General features: G+C 33.2%; 1 long non-coding RNA gene across 9 annotated transcripts in view; it reads left to right on the top strand.

The window, feature by feature from the left end:
* Window positions 1–16,658, top strand: part of LOC146396954 (uncharacterized) — a 545,736-nt gene that overhangs the window by 140,667 nt on the left and 388,411 nt on the right. For 6 of the 9 annotated variants that reach the window (XR_014827586.1, XR_014827587.1, XR_014827591.1 and 3 more), the window contains one exon: window positions 781–947. The exons of 1 other annotated variant lie outside the window; for it this stretch is intronic. This is a non-coding gene — a long non-coding RNA (uncharacterized LOC146396954). Of the gene's footprint in view, window positions 1–780; window positions 3,851–16,658 lie in introns of those variants that run through there. 2 more of the 9 variants (XR_014827585.1, XR_014827590.1) reach the window with 1 other exon arrangement.

Below are 16,658 nucleotides of genomic sequence, written 5' to 3'. Positions count from 1 at the left end.
TCCATTTAAATATTATGTCACCTTCCAAAAAATCTTTGCAAGTAAACTGTCAATATTTTTTATTTCTGCTTTACTCAGTAGAAACAGTTTAGTATAGTTTGCTTTAGGAGTCTATGACACTAGTCTCAGGTCAATAGTCATGGAGCTGTTGGATCGTGAATAGATCAACTTATTTCTGAAATATTTCCTTAAAATGAGGGACCAGGATGGTGTAGCAGAACTGTTAAGAGTAATTACTCAGAACTCAAATAATATGAATTTAAAGGATAAATACAACATATACCTGTGGAAAATTACTTATCTTACTTAACCTTTGTTTTCTAGTCTCCAAAATGAGAAAAACTTTAGAAAGAGTCTTAGAAAATTGTTTAGATGATAACATGAGATGCTGTGCTTATTGTATTTGTTGCAGCACCTGATATTTGCTATGAGATCAGAAACTTAAAAAAAAAAAATTTCTATGAACTCTTCAAACCAGAACATCACAACATCAAACCTAGTGTAAAATAGGATACCTAAAACTAAAGTAAATGGACTTAATCATTTATGGAGATACTGTGTTTTCCAAAGATTGCTGTACCAATATACATCCCATTTTAAATGTTCTTCTTGAAATATGACACTAGCATTCTTCCGTTGAGAGCTAGAGATCTAAGTTTTCTCCCCTCAGGTAAACTTCAGAACTGTTTAACCTCTGTAGTACAGCAGAACTAATGCTACCTGACTCCCAAGACTAGGTGTAAAAAGGCATTATGGTTTTTATGTGATTCTTTTGCACAGAACAATCTCCATTGGATCCTTGAGCCAGCTTGTAAGAGGTCTGGTTCCCTAAAGCTTCTGTGCTGGAAACATGTTTATGGAGAGACCCCATAAACATCAGGTTGTCCAAGAAGCTCCAATTTTCTCTAGTCTCCAGCTATTTGGGCTATCCCAAGGTCAGTTATGCGGTGAGTAACCTTTCAGATGATTTTATCCTCTGCTTTTGAGCCACTCTGCAGAACAGAGGCAAGCTGTCCATTCCAAGTACTTCCCAAGTTAAAGATTTGTGAATTCTTAAATTAATTGGTGTTTTAGGCTACTAACATTTGAAGTGGTCTGTTACATCTCCAGAGTAACTGGTATATTATCTAGTGTTTAAAATGTATTATTTATATGGCCATTGACCTAACAACAAGTTTGGCCTCCTCAAGGTAGAGTTCTAATTCATTGTTCTTCATTTGTTGCCTTGGCTGTGTGTTGCAGATATGAACATATTAACTCACAAAAGCATCCAAGAAGTGGCCTGCCTGTTTCTAAATCTTTTCTGTGTCTCAATTCCATGCATATTAGACTCTAAAATGGAAATAAATTCAGGCAGCATGCTAATTTTTAGTTCAAAATATACAAGTGGGCACATGTCTTTAGTTTTATCTTATATTACACTTTAAGCGAACGTTATTTAATCAAAGATCCCACACTTTTTTTTTTTAAATGCAGCTGTTGTTTTAATTTGCTTAAACAAATGAAATCTTCCTAATATAAAACTTGAATCTATCAGGAGCTGTAATTTCTAACATATAAATGGATAATTAGGCTTTTAATCTCTTATTAATATTAAAAGTTATTTGAAATCCAATACAAATATAATAGCTTATAATCCTGGATCAAAGAGTTAAAAAACAAAACAAATTTTGGTACTTGGTTATTTTATACCGTGGCTCTTACCCACTGGCTTCATTGATTCACCTTGATTGCATGTCAAATGCACAGTCTGTGAGCCTGTTCATGTATGACTTTTCTCTGCATACTGACCTCATTTCCAAGGGGAGAATTGAACATATACATTGATAAGGAATAGATGTTTTTCCCTTTCTACTAAATTATCTTATTGATCATATCTAGGAATCACAAATTAATAAAATATTTGAAGAATTAACATTTAAAGATGGAAGGGGAAAGACTAGTGCTTTGCAACAATTTTTAAGAAAATCAGGGTAGAGCTTGTCTCTTGGAAGACTAGAAGAAGGGGCTAATCAAATTGCTATAGTATTCATTTAAAAAAACAACTTCCAGAAAGTCATATGTTAGAGAGACACATTCTCAAATATTGCAATCTAAGAAGGATTTTTTAGCTCACCCACTCTGAGATTGATTTTTCTTAAACTTTTGATTAGTTAGTATTATTACTGTTTTCTTTGAAAGCTATATGTTTCTAGGTACATAATGCAGATTGTTGAAAATAGTTTCACTTGTGTCCTTCTGCTTGTACATTATTGGACACCTAACCCAGATCTCATATAAATCTGGGAAAATGGAAATATGGTGGTCACAGTAGAAAAACCAAAATGATCAAGAAAATTGTGGAGGCATTCTCTAAGGAGAGGCTATAGAGATTTAGAACTTTGAACAAAAGGAACAAATGCTGAAAAATAATTTCACTCCAAGGCTATGAAATCATATCAAATATAAATTAAATCCCATCAGTCTTATAGCCCTGTGAGGACTTTGAGTAAGAAAGTTGATGTTTAAACTTATTATTGATGGTGGTGGTATTAAAAAGTGTATATTTTTGCAATCAGGAGCTTGATTCCCAGTCTTAATTCTGAGATTTAGAAAAGTACAGTCTAAAAAGCTATTCAGTTTTGCTCAATCTTATCAATTCAAGAAGCATGTATTAAAAATCTTTTCCTGGGTAAAAGTAAGTGTTGTTGTAGAGATCTGAATCTCCTAATATTTTGTGAGTGTGTGGTTTGGTGGGGAAGGGAATCTGTAACTTGATTATATTCTCAGGGGACCTATTATTCCCTCAAGTTAAGAACAATCCCATGATCTCTTTGCGAACAAATATAGGACATATGAAACCTATCAGGTAATTTTAGGCTACTCAAATAAAAAATATTCAGATTTTCAGTTAAATTATGCCATTAAATTTATTGAAATGTATATATAGCAAGTCATAAAAGAGAACCAGAGATGTTCAGATCTTACCAATAACTTCTCTGACTGATGTAAAAGAAAGTAAATATACCATCTACATCCAACTTATGACATTATACAGTGGAACATTTCAGTCTAGATGTGTGTACACTCTGATTGTAAAAGGCAATAAATGCTGTAGGCATAGATAAGAATAATTTGAAATAGGTAAATAAACTCAGTAGATGTTTATTGAGATATTAATCAAGAAGTTTACAGTCTATGCTTATCAGAATTTGTTGGATCACTGTTCTCTCTCTCTCTTTTTTTTTTTTTTTTTTTAGGTGCTGAACTTGTGGCATATGGAAGTTCCCAGGCTCAGGGTCTTATCGGAGCTGTAGCTGCCAGCCTACACCACAGCCATAGAAACACCAGATCCGAGCTGTGTCTGTGACCTGCATGACAGCTCACAGCAACACTAGATCCTTAACCCACCGAGTGAGGCCAGGGATTGAACTCACGTCCTCTTGGATACTAGTGGTGTTTCTTACCTGAGCCATGATAGGAACTCCTGTTCTCATTCTAAAAAATTGATCTTTGTGTGACTATTGAGATACGTATTCTCTTTGAGAACTTTTTTGATTCTTTGAATGAGGATCTCCAGTTTGCTACCCAGTAATGTCTTAAAGAATAAGAAATGCTATACAATTATTGCTAAGTCACTAGATAATATAAAATACAAGAATTGATACTGAAGTATTTCAACAGACTTTTTCAGATATTATCTGATGTTGTTGTTAAAGGCAAAGAAGATTGACAATGCAAAGTTCTGACAAATAGAGTTTAAGTTCAACTTTGCTAAAATAAAGCCCAAGAGAGTTTAAAAACTGGAGTGAGGGGATCATGGGTGCTGTGTTACCTAACTGGCCTTCCTAAAGAAAAAAACAAAAACAAATACTTTCTCCTATCCTCAGAAGAGAAGGTAGTTTTACACCTTTGAGCAATTAACTTCCAAAGTTAGGCTTCTACCCCTACACAGAAACTGAGTGATAGCAGCTCTATCTTCCCTGAAGAATACAATTCAAAGGGATGACTTCCAGATCCTTGAGAAAGACATTCCTGAGTTTTAAAACTTCAAGAAGCTTTTAAGAAGATTTACATCTCAAAGGGACAGAGAAAGAATTGACAGAGAAAAGGTTTTTAATGTAAATGTTCTAAGAAAAGAAGGTCAGGGACTAGAGTCAGGAAGAAGCCTAGCTAAAATTATAATCAAGGGAAAGGAAATGTTAAGGCTGCCTTGGTCACTGTCAGACTTTCAAAATGTACCTTACTCTTTTCATATGTCATGCAATATCAATTACAGAATCATTGACTGTACTAAAATGGTAATAAGAAGTTACTATTTCAGTTTAAGCTATTCAAAAAGTGATGAAAAATAAGAGTATTATTTTTTTCACAGAAGGTAATATGAAATTTATATTGCGCCATTTAGAATAGATCTTCTTTTTGCCCAGGAGTTTATGTTAGAATATTATACAGATCCTTATGTTAATTTTTAGTTAACATGCATTTTTTAAAAATTATTTCTCAAGTACATTTGAAATAAGTGCATTAAGCCTAATTATTATTTTAGTATTTCTGACTCATAACAAAAGGATAGTCATTTCTCTTGACATCTAGAACAGAGCCATCCATATGCTTATATGTATTTTGTTTTAATCATAGTGTATGTCCTGCTCATTCAACAAAATGCTCAAATTGTCCATGCCACACTTTGGAGACTGTCATCCTCTTCTTGCACTGGGGCTTCCTGATTCATCAGTATCCACATTACTCACATTGTGCCAAGAGCAATTACAAAACATGTTCTCTAGCCAACGACCTTGGTGCAGAAGTAAACCCTTGACAGTGAATCTCTATATTAGTAACAGTAAGAAGGTGACTTATCCTATTTTGACAATTAAAGGGGCAGGACAACAGGCCACATTTTCCCCTAGGTGTACTGAACAAGGGCATTGAAAGATTAAGTTTTAGTAAGATAAAATAAATCATGAAATATGAAGCTTCATCCATAGAGGGATAATGTTCCAGTCTACTTCTTCAAGCTCTGTATTTCAGATCGTACTGTTGCCACTCCTAAGCAAAGACAGGCTTTCACTGTTCATAGGACCTTCAGAGATGTCCTGGACTGGGGAAAGGGGACCTGGGCTTTGTACTTCCACATTAATCATTGTTGGATGTTGACTACCATGGGAGAGGGTAGGGTACCCTTCAATGTGGTTGCTCCTGTCTCTCAGGGCAATTTGTGAGAGGAAGTAAGCTGTGAGCAGCAGTACCTACCACCAGTAGCTGCTGTGGAAATAACTGCCTCCACACTGCAGGAGAATCTGAGTGACACAGCACAGCATCCACTTTATCCACTCTATAGTGCTTTGATTGACTTATTTTTATAGTAAATTCATCCAGATGGGAACAATTCTGCTAAAATTCTGATTGGTCTTTTATCTTGGGACAACTTGTAACTGTAAATTAATAGAGCAAACTAAAGTCTCAGAAGCTACAGCTGATACTCATCATCTCCCTCTTCTAGTACCCATTCTAGATTCCCTCCATCCACTTGCACTTATCTAGTGTTTTATGCTATAATCTCTAAGGGTCTAAATCCCTTATCTCCATAATCTTTTTATCATCAAAGTTAGTAAGGGTATTGACAAAAGATACCTTACTGTATTTAGCCAAATGTGTATTCCCTGTCCCCACTATCTATCAACAACTTTATCTCCTCCTAATATTTTTTCTGGTCTCTAGGTACAAGGAGCATAAAGTAACTAAGCAGCAGTGCCTAGTTTAATGGGAAATTGCTGTACCATTGGTATAATGATTTCATTTTTAAAACTGGGACCTCTAGACATGAGTGAGAAAAAGACAGTTGTACTGAGTGCAGCACTGGGAATGATGAGCTGCATTCCACTCCTGTTTTTCCCTTTGATTACTGTGATTTGCATCTAACAAATCATATATGGCAAGGCTGATGGTATATACTTAGGAATTTTGTTGTTATATAACAAAGGTGAATGGATTTTGTACATGTAATTAAGGTTGACTTTTTAATCAGTTGATTTTGAGCTAGTCAAAGAGAGAATTTCTTGAGTGGCCTGATATAATCAAGTGAGTTTATAAAAGGTGGCCTAGGTCTTTCTGAAGTCAGGGACTTGAAGCAGAAACTTTCCCTTTCCATTGCTGATTTTGAAGAAGCAAGCTGTTATGAATTCTACAGCCATTTTGCTAACAACCTGAGGGAGTTTAGAAAGAGGTCGTTCTCTAGTTGAGTGTTCAGATAAGAACACAGTCTAGCAAACATCTTAATTTCACCTTTGTGATGCCCTAAGCAGAGAACCCAACTAAGTCAGGCCCAGACTCTTGACCTGTGGAAATTGTGAGATAATAAATACGTATTATTTTACGCCACTACATTTATAGTAATTTGTCATATAGCAGTTTATATGTGGGATAAATCTATGTAAAATATGTTTGTGATAAAATAATTGCATTGGACAGTACGATTTTCATTATAAATATTATCTTAAGATATTCATAGATCAATGAGACTTGAAAGAGGGTGTAAAATATCTAGTTCTTTCCCATGCCCCACTGCCCCCCCCCCATCAAAGCAGTTATTCTAAGAAAATTTGAGTCAACTTACTATGGACAAATTATTTATAAAATTGGGATTTAAGCACAGATTTATTAATGATTATTTCAGCTCAGCCTATAACATAATGTTCCCTCTTCATGTGAGCATATATGCAAATTATCTTTAAAATGATAAAGGCATGAAAATTATTGTATTATCTCTTTTTTTAGATGTAAAGTTTTTATTCTTTGATATTCATTAAGCCATCAACTTGTTTGAGTGCTTACTGAGAGTAAAGCATGGAATGAATTCCACTAATATAAAAGAAGATATACGAGTCATAGTGTCTTACTTTGGAGAAGTTGTAATTTAACTTGTGTTAGATTAGAATTCTGCCTTAAAACTTGTTTTCTGTTTCCTTTTTCTAGCCATAGCTAAAGGGATTGTGAAAGATAATTTGGTTATGACCTACTAAGGAAATAGGTTATTCACACTTTAGATCACTCTCATTATAAGTGCTTGTTGGAAATGGCATATCATTTATCATTCCATCTTATGCTAATTTCTACTGATAGAAATTTATTTTCCTTCCTTAAGCAAATAGAAGTACCTGACAAAGAACACTTTTTATTTTCTGTATCTCTTTTTTAATTTTCCTGTCCTTATAAATTCATCATTCTTCCTACATTATTTTATCTGACAGTTAATGGATAAATTTGTCACTCTAAATACCATTTTTAATTATTGACATTTTATTCTCTAAATTTGAAAATTTTGGTATAGAAATATTTATAACATCATATTTCTATGATATAAAATATTCACATCATAAATAAATATTTATAATATTATATCCTTTATATTTCATATCATATTTATTTATAATAAATTAATATTTATACTATATTTGGGATAAGGCTGTGATATAATTAATTTACATTCATATTTTCTCAAGTAATTTTTTTGTCTTTGGTTATATTAGCTCAAATAATCAAATATTATTAATCATAGCCCTTTTAAAAGAAACTTGTGTTATTCATGGCACTAAAATATACCAAATATCAACAAGCATAGGCTATAAAAAGGAAAAAGGGTTTGTCAAACTCTCTTGGGAAAACATGGTGGAAGGGAGTTCCTGTCATGGCTCAGTGGAAACAAATCTGACTAGTATCCATGGAGAGGCAGGTTCAATCCTTGGCCTCACACAGCGGGTTAAGGATCTGGCATTGCTGTGAGCTGTGGTGTAGGTTGCAGATGAGGCTCAGTTCTGGTGTTGCTGTGGCTGTGTCATAGGCCAATGGCTACAGCTCCAATTCGACACCTAGTCTGGGAACCTCCATGTGCTGTGGGTGTGGCCCTAAAAAGAGAAAAAAGAAAAAAAAGAAAAACTTGGTGTAAATGAGAAAAATAATTAAAATATCTATAGTTTTTACATAACTCAGTAAAGTTGATGAGGCTCAGGCTGAAACTTTTTTTTTTCATTTTAGCATAAAATATTATTTAAAATGGGAAGAAAATTCTAATCTAATTCAAGTGAAATTACAAATATTAATTGCATAACTACCAGGCATCTCTGTACTGTATATAATCAAATAAATTGTTCCTTATTGGAAAAATATCAAATATTGTCACTTTTTAAAGTAATTATGCTTAATTAAAACCAAATTCAATATTCTTTAGTCATATATCAGATTTTTAAATTATCACCTCCCAGATTATATAGTGAAATACTAGACAAGGTAAATAAAATATAATGAAAATTATTAGTATAATTAAGGTCTAAATAAATTCTAATAGAGGAGTTTATTCCAATAATTTATTTTAATAGAGTGAGATACATTTAATGATACCAGCAGGTGTAGAATTTTACCAGGATAGAAAAAATCAATATTAACTTCACTAAAGTGAGGAAAGGGAGCCAGGACAAACTTCACAGGTGAAATGGGAGAAGCCCAGTACTGTCTTCTTTCTTCAGAAAATCCTCATTCTGCCCACCCCGACCAATAGCAGACCAGAACAGACCATGGGAGCAACCACACAGTATTAAAAAGAACCCCTTTTTGGACGAATAGATTTTTTTTTTTGAGGACATGTCCCTTAAGGTAGATCATGAGAAATGATAGAATGAGTTGTTCTATATCCGTGGCAGGTCACTTCTTCAGGCATAAAAGACCTTCCTTTGGGGTAAGGAGCTTGGAAACATGCTTGAATTACACCAATAAGTAAAACAACATACTGCAATAAAATAGTTTACTGTTAGAGCTTGTTACTATGGAAACCTAACAGTGTGAGTGGATACTGCTTTACCTTTTTGTATGAAACCACTCTCAAGGTGAAATATGATATAAAAATTAATAAACATGATTATATATTTTCTTATTTATAATACATGAAGACTTTTTTTTATTTTTTAAAGCCTTTTTATTTTTTAAAGCCTGTTAATAACGTCAGATTGGAGAAAACAGTCTTCATAAAAAACTAAGTAAGATATTTTTATTTTGTTACCTAAGATGAAATTAACACTGCAAATGAAAAATTATAGCAATCTTTTTTACTTTGAATTATTAGTTTCCATTCCATTAAGCACTAATATTTGTCAAATTGGATTGATTTCTATTCCTGTTTCTTCTAAATGAGTAGTGTTTTCAAATATATTCTTTGTACTATTTCAACAAGAGACAGAGCAGCAAGATTCTCTGAGATAGTGTAAAAATATACTATTCTGAACCTGTTTCCTTATCTATAATATGAACATTTAGATTAGAGTTATTTAGTCTTTTTTTGCAGTAAAATATAAGAATCTACTTAAGTTACAATGCTCCATTTTAATTTTTATCAAAAATATATTTTACCAAGAGCTATAATCCCCAGGCATTTGGTTGGTCTTTTTTTAAAATTGAAATATATTTGACATGGAATATTGTGTAAATTTAACGTGTACAAGATACTGATTGGATACCTTTCCATATTGTAATATAATTGCCATTGCAGTGATAATTAGCACCTCTATCATAATTTCTTTTTAGTAATTAGAATAATTAAGATCTAGGCTTTTAGCCGGTTTGGTGATTATAATATAATATTGTTGTCTATCTTCAATATACTGTGCATTACATCTCTAGGACTTACTTATTACTTGTTGCAAGTTTGTACCCTTCAACAGCAACAACTGGTTGGTCTTAAAAAACTGTAGAGTTGAGGTCTGCTCCTTAAAATTAGATGTTACAACCATTTTTATTTAAATTTTTTAAAATGTTAAATATTATATAGATAATGTACTCTGAAGTTATTAGTATGAGGCCAGATTTCAAGAGATTCTTGTACACTTGAAACTAATTAGTAAGCTAAAATATCAACTAGGACCTGCATCATCACTCAACTGATCTTAAAGAAGTCTTGCAGTGATTAATTTGCTCCACTTTTGAACTATTGATAATATTGCGGGTGGAGCCTATTGGTTGTGCAGTGTTAGTGAGTAAGGCAGCACTATATGTTATTGTCACTTTCACTGAGAGAAAAAAATATGTATAATCATTAATACAACTTCATTATTAACTATTTGGAAACTATCGGCGTTTACATTGGAAAAAGGAAATCTTTTCCATCTGTTAACATCATCCATGTGGAAAAGCAAACTAAGTCTTAAAGTAGGTAAAATAAACTTTCCAACTCCAAAATATGCACAGAATGTGTTTGTTTTCTATTCTGCTTCTCATCATATTACCTTCCCACCCATCTAAAGTGTCTTGTCTTTTGTTGTCTTTTCACTCTCTCAAATCTGTGCATTCCTCCATTGTAGCACAATATGGATGAATCATCACATAAACATTTCACCTCATTAGTTTTAATTTTATTTTAGCTTTTTTTAGGGCATAATTCATATCTTTTTTTAAACTATGTTAAGTCAGTTTAGGGACTAGAATTTAATAAATTATATAAATATTATTGAATTTATTGAAAAAAAAGTGACTTCTTTATATGGTGGATTTTACCCAATGTCATAGTTTACATTGAAGAAGTATGGCAGGGAATGCAACAAGTGTTGACGTAAAGATAAAGACTTCCCCTAGGGGTCTATGAGCAGAAATATACCAAACAGTACTCACTGGAATTAAAATTGTGTTTCAGCATATGTTTGCATGTTGTTGATGCAAAATTACTGATTTTTTTTCAGTAGATAAAAGGTAATAATTATGAAGTATATAATATTTGTGTTGCATTTGCTTTTGCAGGAGTAGTGATGTAATTACTTCCTAGAAAGTCTTATTACTAACATGAATCACATAGTAGAAAGGTTTTTTTTTTCTTTTCTGGCTGCACAAGCATCATATAGAAGTTCCTGGGCCAAGGGTCAAATTGGAGCTGCTTCTGTGGCTTATGCCACAGCCACAACAACATCATATCCAAGCTGTATTGTGACCTGTGTCACAGCTTACTGCAACGCCAGATCTTTAACTCACTGAGCCAGGCCAGGGATCAAATCTCCATCCTCACAGAGAGAATGTTGGGTCCTTAACCCTATGAGCCATAAGGGCAACTCTAGAAAGTTTTTTAAACATGGGATAGAGTTTCAATTATAGTTTATTAAATTTTCCACCTTTTTCATAGAAATACAAGAAAACTGTGTGATTTTCTAATAGTATATCTTTTTTTGAGCTTTTCCTAAAATCCTATAAAATTTATAAGAATATTTGAGTGACACAAACATTTTGATGCCTCATCAATTTTCTTTTGCTATAATTTTTATATTTTTCCTGAAAATTTATTTTCATATTTAAGAATAATAAACATTAGAGGTACTCTCTAACAAAGTAAAGAATTTTTCCAAATCAGTATTTTCCAACAGTATCCTGTGTGATAATTTTATATAAGTGAATAGGAAATTCGTCAGTATTTTTCTCAAACTTCTTTTAGCAACTTTCTTTATATTATATTAAGGACAAACTTTGTAATATATCAGTTCTGTCACAAGAAATATAAATAAATACAGCAAAAAATGTTTGCCTGCACAATTGTGTTTTAAGTGGCTCTAGGGTATCTGTGGACGTTGACACTCTAATTGAAAATAAGGGCAGTTTAGCTGAATAATTTTCACACCCATTAGCGATGAGTACAAAAATATATTCTAGGGAAGTCTTACTGATTTGCCAATATTCAAATAATATCTAAACCATATGCAGAACGGGTCCACCATTCCCTATTTTATAATATTATTGCATCCCTATTTCAAATGTGCAGACAATGTGAAAATTGTAGTGTAAAGTTGTAGTGGTTAGAGTGATAAAAATAATTATATTCTGTGTATATATGTCTCTATCCCTCTGCTCATCTATTATATTCATTAAAAAGTCTGTCCAATAATGTTCTCTGAAACAACTCATCAAATTCATTTTAAATATATAACTAGCTTGCATGAATCAAATAGCTCTTTGTGCCAAACAAATAGGAATAAATGTTGATGTCATATTTGATATTGTATTGAAATATTTACTACTAATATATTCCCTCAACAAATAATGAGTAACGTCTTGGGTTAGGGGTGAGGAACAAGCAGAAGATTTGGCATTACTTGTTTAAGAGTGTGTGGGAAATAAAATAGGGTAAAAAAAATCTGGATTTGTACAAATGCCTAACATCCCACAGATTGCTTTACATTCCATTTCTTTTCTAATCCAAGTTCACCAATAATCTCATTGAAAACAAAGAGGCATTTTGCTAAACTTCTTTTCTAGAGATATGAACAGCACTATAAAAATTTAACATTATGTTAATTTAGGTTAACCACCCACTTTTAGGTTGTAAAGAAGAATGCTTTCAAGTGCACTGCTACAGTGGAAGATGATTTTCCTAAACATATTTTGTTTAACTGAAATTGTATTCAAGAACATAAGTTAAATGAAAAATATGCTCCTTCCCTACTAAATAAGGATTATGTAGTTTAGACCAGTGTAAGTGGTGTGTGGATTGTGTGAGTGTGAGGGTGTGCATCTTGATAGTAAGTAGTAAAATCAGGATATTGATTGAGTGTACAGGAGTCCACTTTCCTCCTAATTGTGAGACAATGAATATATCATTCATGCAGTTTTTGCTTCTAACTTAGTTCTTGACTCTCCAACCCCACCTCCTCCTTTTTCTCTTCTTTCCTTTTCCTTTTACTTCAGTTTTATATTAACTCTGGCATGTGATCTGGAACCTCAGTATAAAAATGGTCTGAGGGGACTGTGAAAGAACATCAAGTAAGTAAGGAGATTTACTTTTCAATAGGCAAAATATTTGAAATATCTCCTTTTTGAACTAGGTAAAAAAGAAAAAAAAAGTTCCCTTCAGAAATTCCCAAATCAATTAATATTTGTGGATAATTTAAAGAAACTAAATAATTCAAATCAGAAATCAGTATAAAGTAATGATAAAAAATATGCCCTTTGCAGTCAGATATGCCTTTGGATTCTGGTTCTATTTTCTAATGAAAAAAAATTTTTAAATTATTTTTATTTTTTCCATTATAATTGGTTTACAGTGTTCTGCCAGTGTTCTGCTGTAAAGGAAAGTAATCTCTCTCTCTTTCTTTCACACACACACACACACACACACACACACATTCTTTTTCTCAGATTATCCTCCATCATGTTCCATCACAAGTGACCTGTGCTATATATAGCAGGATCTCATTTTAACATCAGTTCTGCCACTTAACTTCTCAAAGCCTCAGCTTTATTTCTATAAAATGGAAATCTTCTCACCTATTAAAAAATAATTGTAAATATTAAATAATCAAAGCATGGTAGTCCCTATATGAACAAATTTCTACTTCACCCAAGTGATTACACAATACAACTAATATCTATTCATGGTTAGTACTTAACTGGTAAGCTATTCTCTAGTAATTTCTTAAAATTCTGCTTCCATTAGTCATTCTCATCTGTACTCAAATCTGTTTAGACCAATTGTACTTTTGTTTATTACAGCATCTTAGGTAAATATAACTATCTGTATTTGTTGCCATGCTAATATTCCACATTAGTGTCATAAAATAATAAATATTTCATGAATTTGAGGCATTTAGCTGTGAACTAGGGCAAGTTTTCTGGCTTGTACATGCATTTACAGTTGGCTTATATGCATTGGTTAATTGTCAGCTGGACTAAAATTAGCACAGATGCCATAATATGGGCAATTCACATTTGTTCCACATAGCTTTCATACTTCTGACTAGCTTGGGCATGGCTGAGGCAGAGGTGAAAGAAAGAAAGCACAACTATTAGAGTGCATTTTCAAGTCTTTTGTATCCTATCTACCGACATCCCATTGACCAAAGTAAATTACATAAACCAATAGGAATAAGAGAATAATAATAGGTTGTATAGCAAAGGGAATGGATACAACTATTAGTGAAAATATTGGGCTACTTATTCAAATCACCACAGACCACTGTCTGATAGTGGTTATTCATGCCCTTCCTACATTCAAAATATACAACAATCTAACTCAAGATACCCAAACCAGCATTCAATCATATATCAAGCTCAGAGTACAGACTCATAGAATCTAAACAGATCTGGAAGTAACACCTCTTGATACAGGGTATGAACTAAATAGACAATGGTGAAATAGGAACAATATGAGCACATAACAAACTCTTGTTGAAAAAGGGAATGAATAGAACACACTTAGCAGTCACTGGTCCACAAAGTTTTGATATTTTTTAGACTAAAATGTTTAGTCCCATTACTCCTGGGATGGAAAATATTTTTTCTTTGAGTTTTGATTCTTCTCTACTCCCCATTCCATTGTTCTTCAGAGCTCTTGAATTTGCCAAATGGAAGGCAATTCCTTTATATCTCCCTCTTTGTTAAATTTTAAAGAGATTATTGGAAAATATGTCTTTTGCATAACTTACATCTGCTTTTTTTGTCCATAAAAAAAAGAGGCCAGATGCTTTTATGTATTTTAGCAATTTCAGTCTTTAATTGTTTAATTTAATTTTTATTATATAAATGGCATGTATATAGGATTATAATCTGGTATCCGTATACCCTACAAAGTGGTCACCATTATGTCTGGTCCCCATCCTTTACCATACAGTTGACGACCTTCACCCACTTTGCCTACCTCCCAACCACCTCCTTCTCTGGTAACCACTAATCTGATAATCTCAGTCTTCAATCCAGATCGGTGATGCATCCTCTAGTACATCTGCCTCAAAAACTCAAGGGATTTTTATTACATGTTGTCTTGTTTTATTCAATGTGCTACATTTTATAATGTAAAAGCCTGGATTTTAGAAATAGTTTTAAATTTAATCTACAAAATCCTGAGATCTCCACATTCCCTCTAAATCCCCTTGCAAACTGGCTATTTTTTGAACTATCTAGTTCTTGTATAAATTTATAGAGATCTAGTAAAGGAAAGCCTATACATTAAGTATGTCCCAAAGTTTATTAGATGCATTTGTATCTTTCAAGCTGCCACAGTTTGACACAGAAGGCCTTAAATTTCCCTTCAGTCTGGCTTTTTTCCTGACTCTAGTCCTCTGAGTTCCCTTAGCTAGAACATTTACTTTAGAACATGTATAATTGTAAATTCTTTCTTTGCTTTATTTGCTCCTTTATAATATACATTTTTTTTAAAAAAAGCATCTTGTCAGTTTTACAACCCAAGAATGTTTTCCCTTAGAACCTGGGAGTCATCCCATGCAGCATAATCCTCAAGGACAATAGAGCTCTTATTTTCCAGTATTCTTTGGGCTTAGAGGCCCAACTTCAATGGATGCCTTGTTCTAAGGTCTAATATATCACCTGTTTTTAGGAAGATAAAAGAAAATTTCTGCTTGCTCCAAGAAGGAAAAGTCATCCTGCATGACTTGCTCAACTTTGCATTAATAGGCCCATTATTGATGATCAGTTTCATTGGCAGGTAATACTTAATAGTCAGACATTCATCAACAGGTTCCATAAGCAAAGCAATGATATTTGTAAACCCTAAAATTATAATTGTTCTTCCCTGGTAGACCCAGATTTTTTCATCTATAGTAGGAAATTGGCAAATAAAACTACCACTTATGAAATAAGTATCGCATAATGTAAGGTAAACTAGGTGACATTTCTCCCAAGGGGACTCAAGTACAAGAGAGCATGCAGCCCACTTCTTCTTCAGTGATTTCAGGTATTTTCTTCTCATTAGGTGAGAGACATCTTCTAGAACAAGATTTATCGAACTCAGAATTATTGACATTTTGGGTCAGAAAAGTGTTTCTTTGGGATGCTATTGTAGAATGTTTACCAGCATCCTGACCTCTACCCACTACATGCTAGTAAACGCCATTATTATTACAACCAAAATGTTCCTGGATATTGTCCATTGAGGGAATCTTGGTACACTTAAGCCTTTTTTTCCCTTTTGGATGTTGGTATTCTACCGGTACCCTAAACTCACAATACAATATTCTCTTATATGGGTACTGTGTCTATCTGTCATCATTCCAGAGACTGTCACTCCCAGGAGAAAAAGGTGAGGACTCAGTATTCACAAAATACATTTCAATTAGTGCCCCTGTCTTCATCATAGTACTTCTACTTCAACAGTGCCTTCTGTTCTCCATGTTGCTTTGTGCTTTCTAGAAAATACACTTTCAATGTTCTGACAGATTGAGGAAAATCACCCAGATTCTCAAAGTAAAGATGATATATAGGGGTTTAGCTTCTTAAAATAAGTCAAAGTAAACATTCACTTTTGGCCGCAGTTTTGCCCATTAATTTGTCCTAAATACAACAAATTTCTAAGCCTTTGGAGAAGGCAGTAGCTTCACCCACCGCTAACTTTGGATTCAGAACTGTTGGGTTAATCAACACTAGTCATCTGTTACCAGTCACCAAAAGGTTTTTGTCTCTTCTGGTCTCTTTTTTTTTTTCTTCAAAGAATATGTCTTTTGAAAAGTCACTTCCTGTCACTAGTAAGATTTGGCAGAAAAAGATATAAAAGTGCCTGTTCAATCCACCACATTTATTCCAAAATCTGACCCTGACAAGGACATGACACATGATGTTAAAGAAGAAATTTAAGGGCTTAAACTCTTGATATTATAACATGTGCCTTGGAAAGACATTAGAATTGCACTTAGTTTTTCCACAGT

This window comes from Sus scrofa, chromosome 14 (genome assembly GCF_054392235.1).
Source record: "Sus scrofa isolate SSC_HxYL_T2T_F1_AM1 chromosome 14, Sscrofa_HxYL_maternal_Yorkshire_Landrace_v2.0, whole genome shotgun sequence".
Classification (NCBI taxonomy): domain Eukaryota; kingdom Metazoa; phylum Chordata; class Mammalia; order Artiodactyla; family Suidae; genus Sus; species Sus scrofa.
The sequence above is the reverse complement of the archived record's forward strand: the minus strand, read 5'-3'. Positions and strand labels throughout refer to the sequence as shown.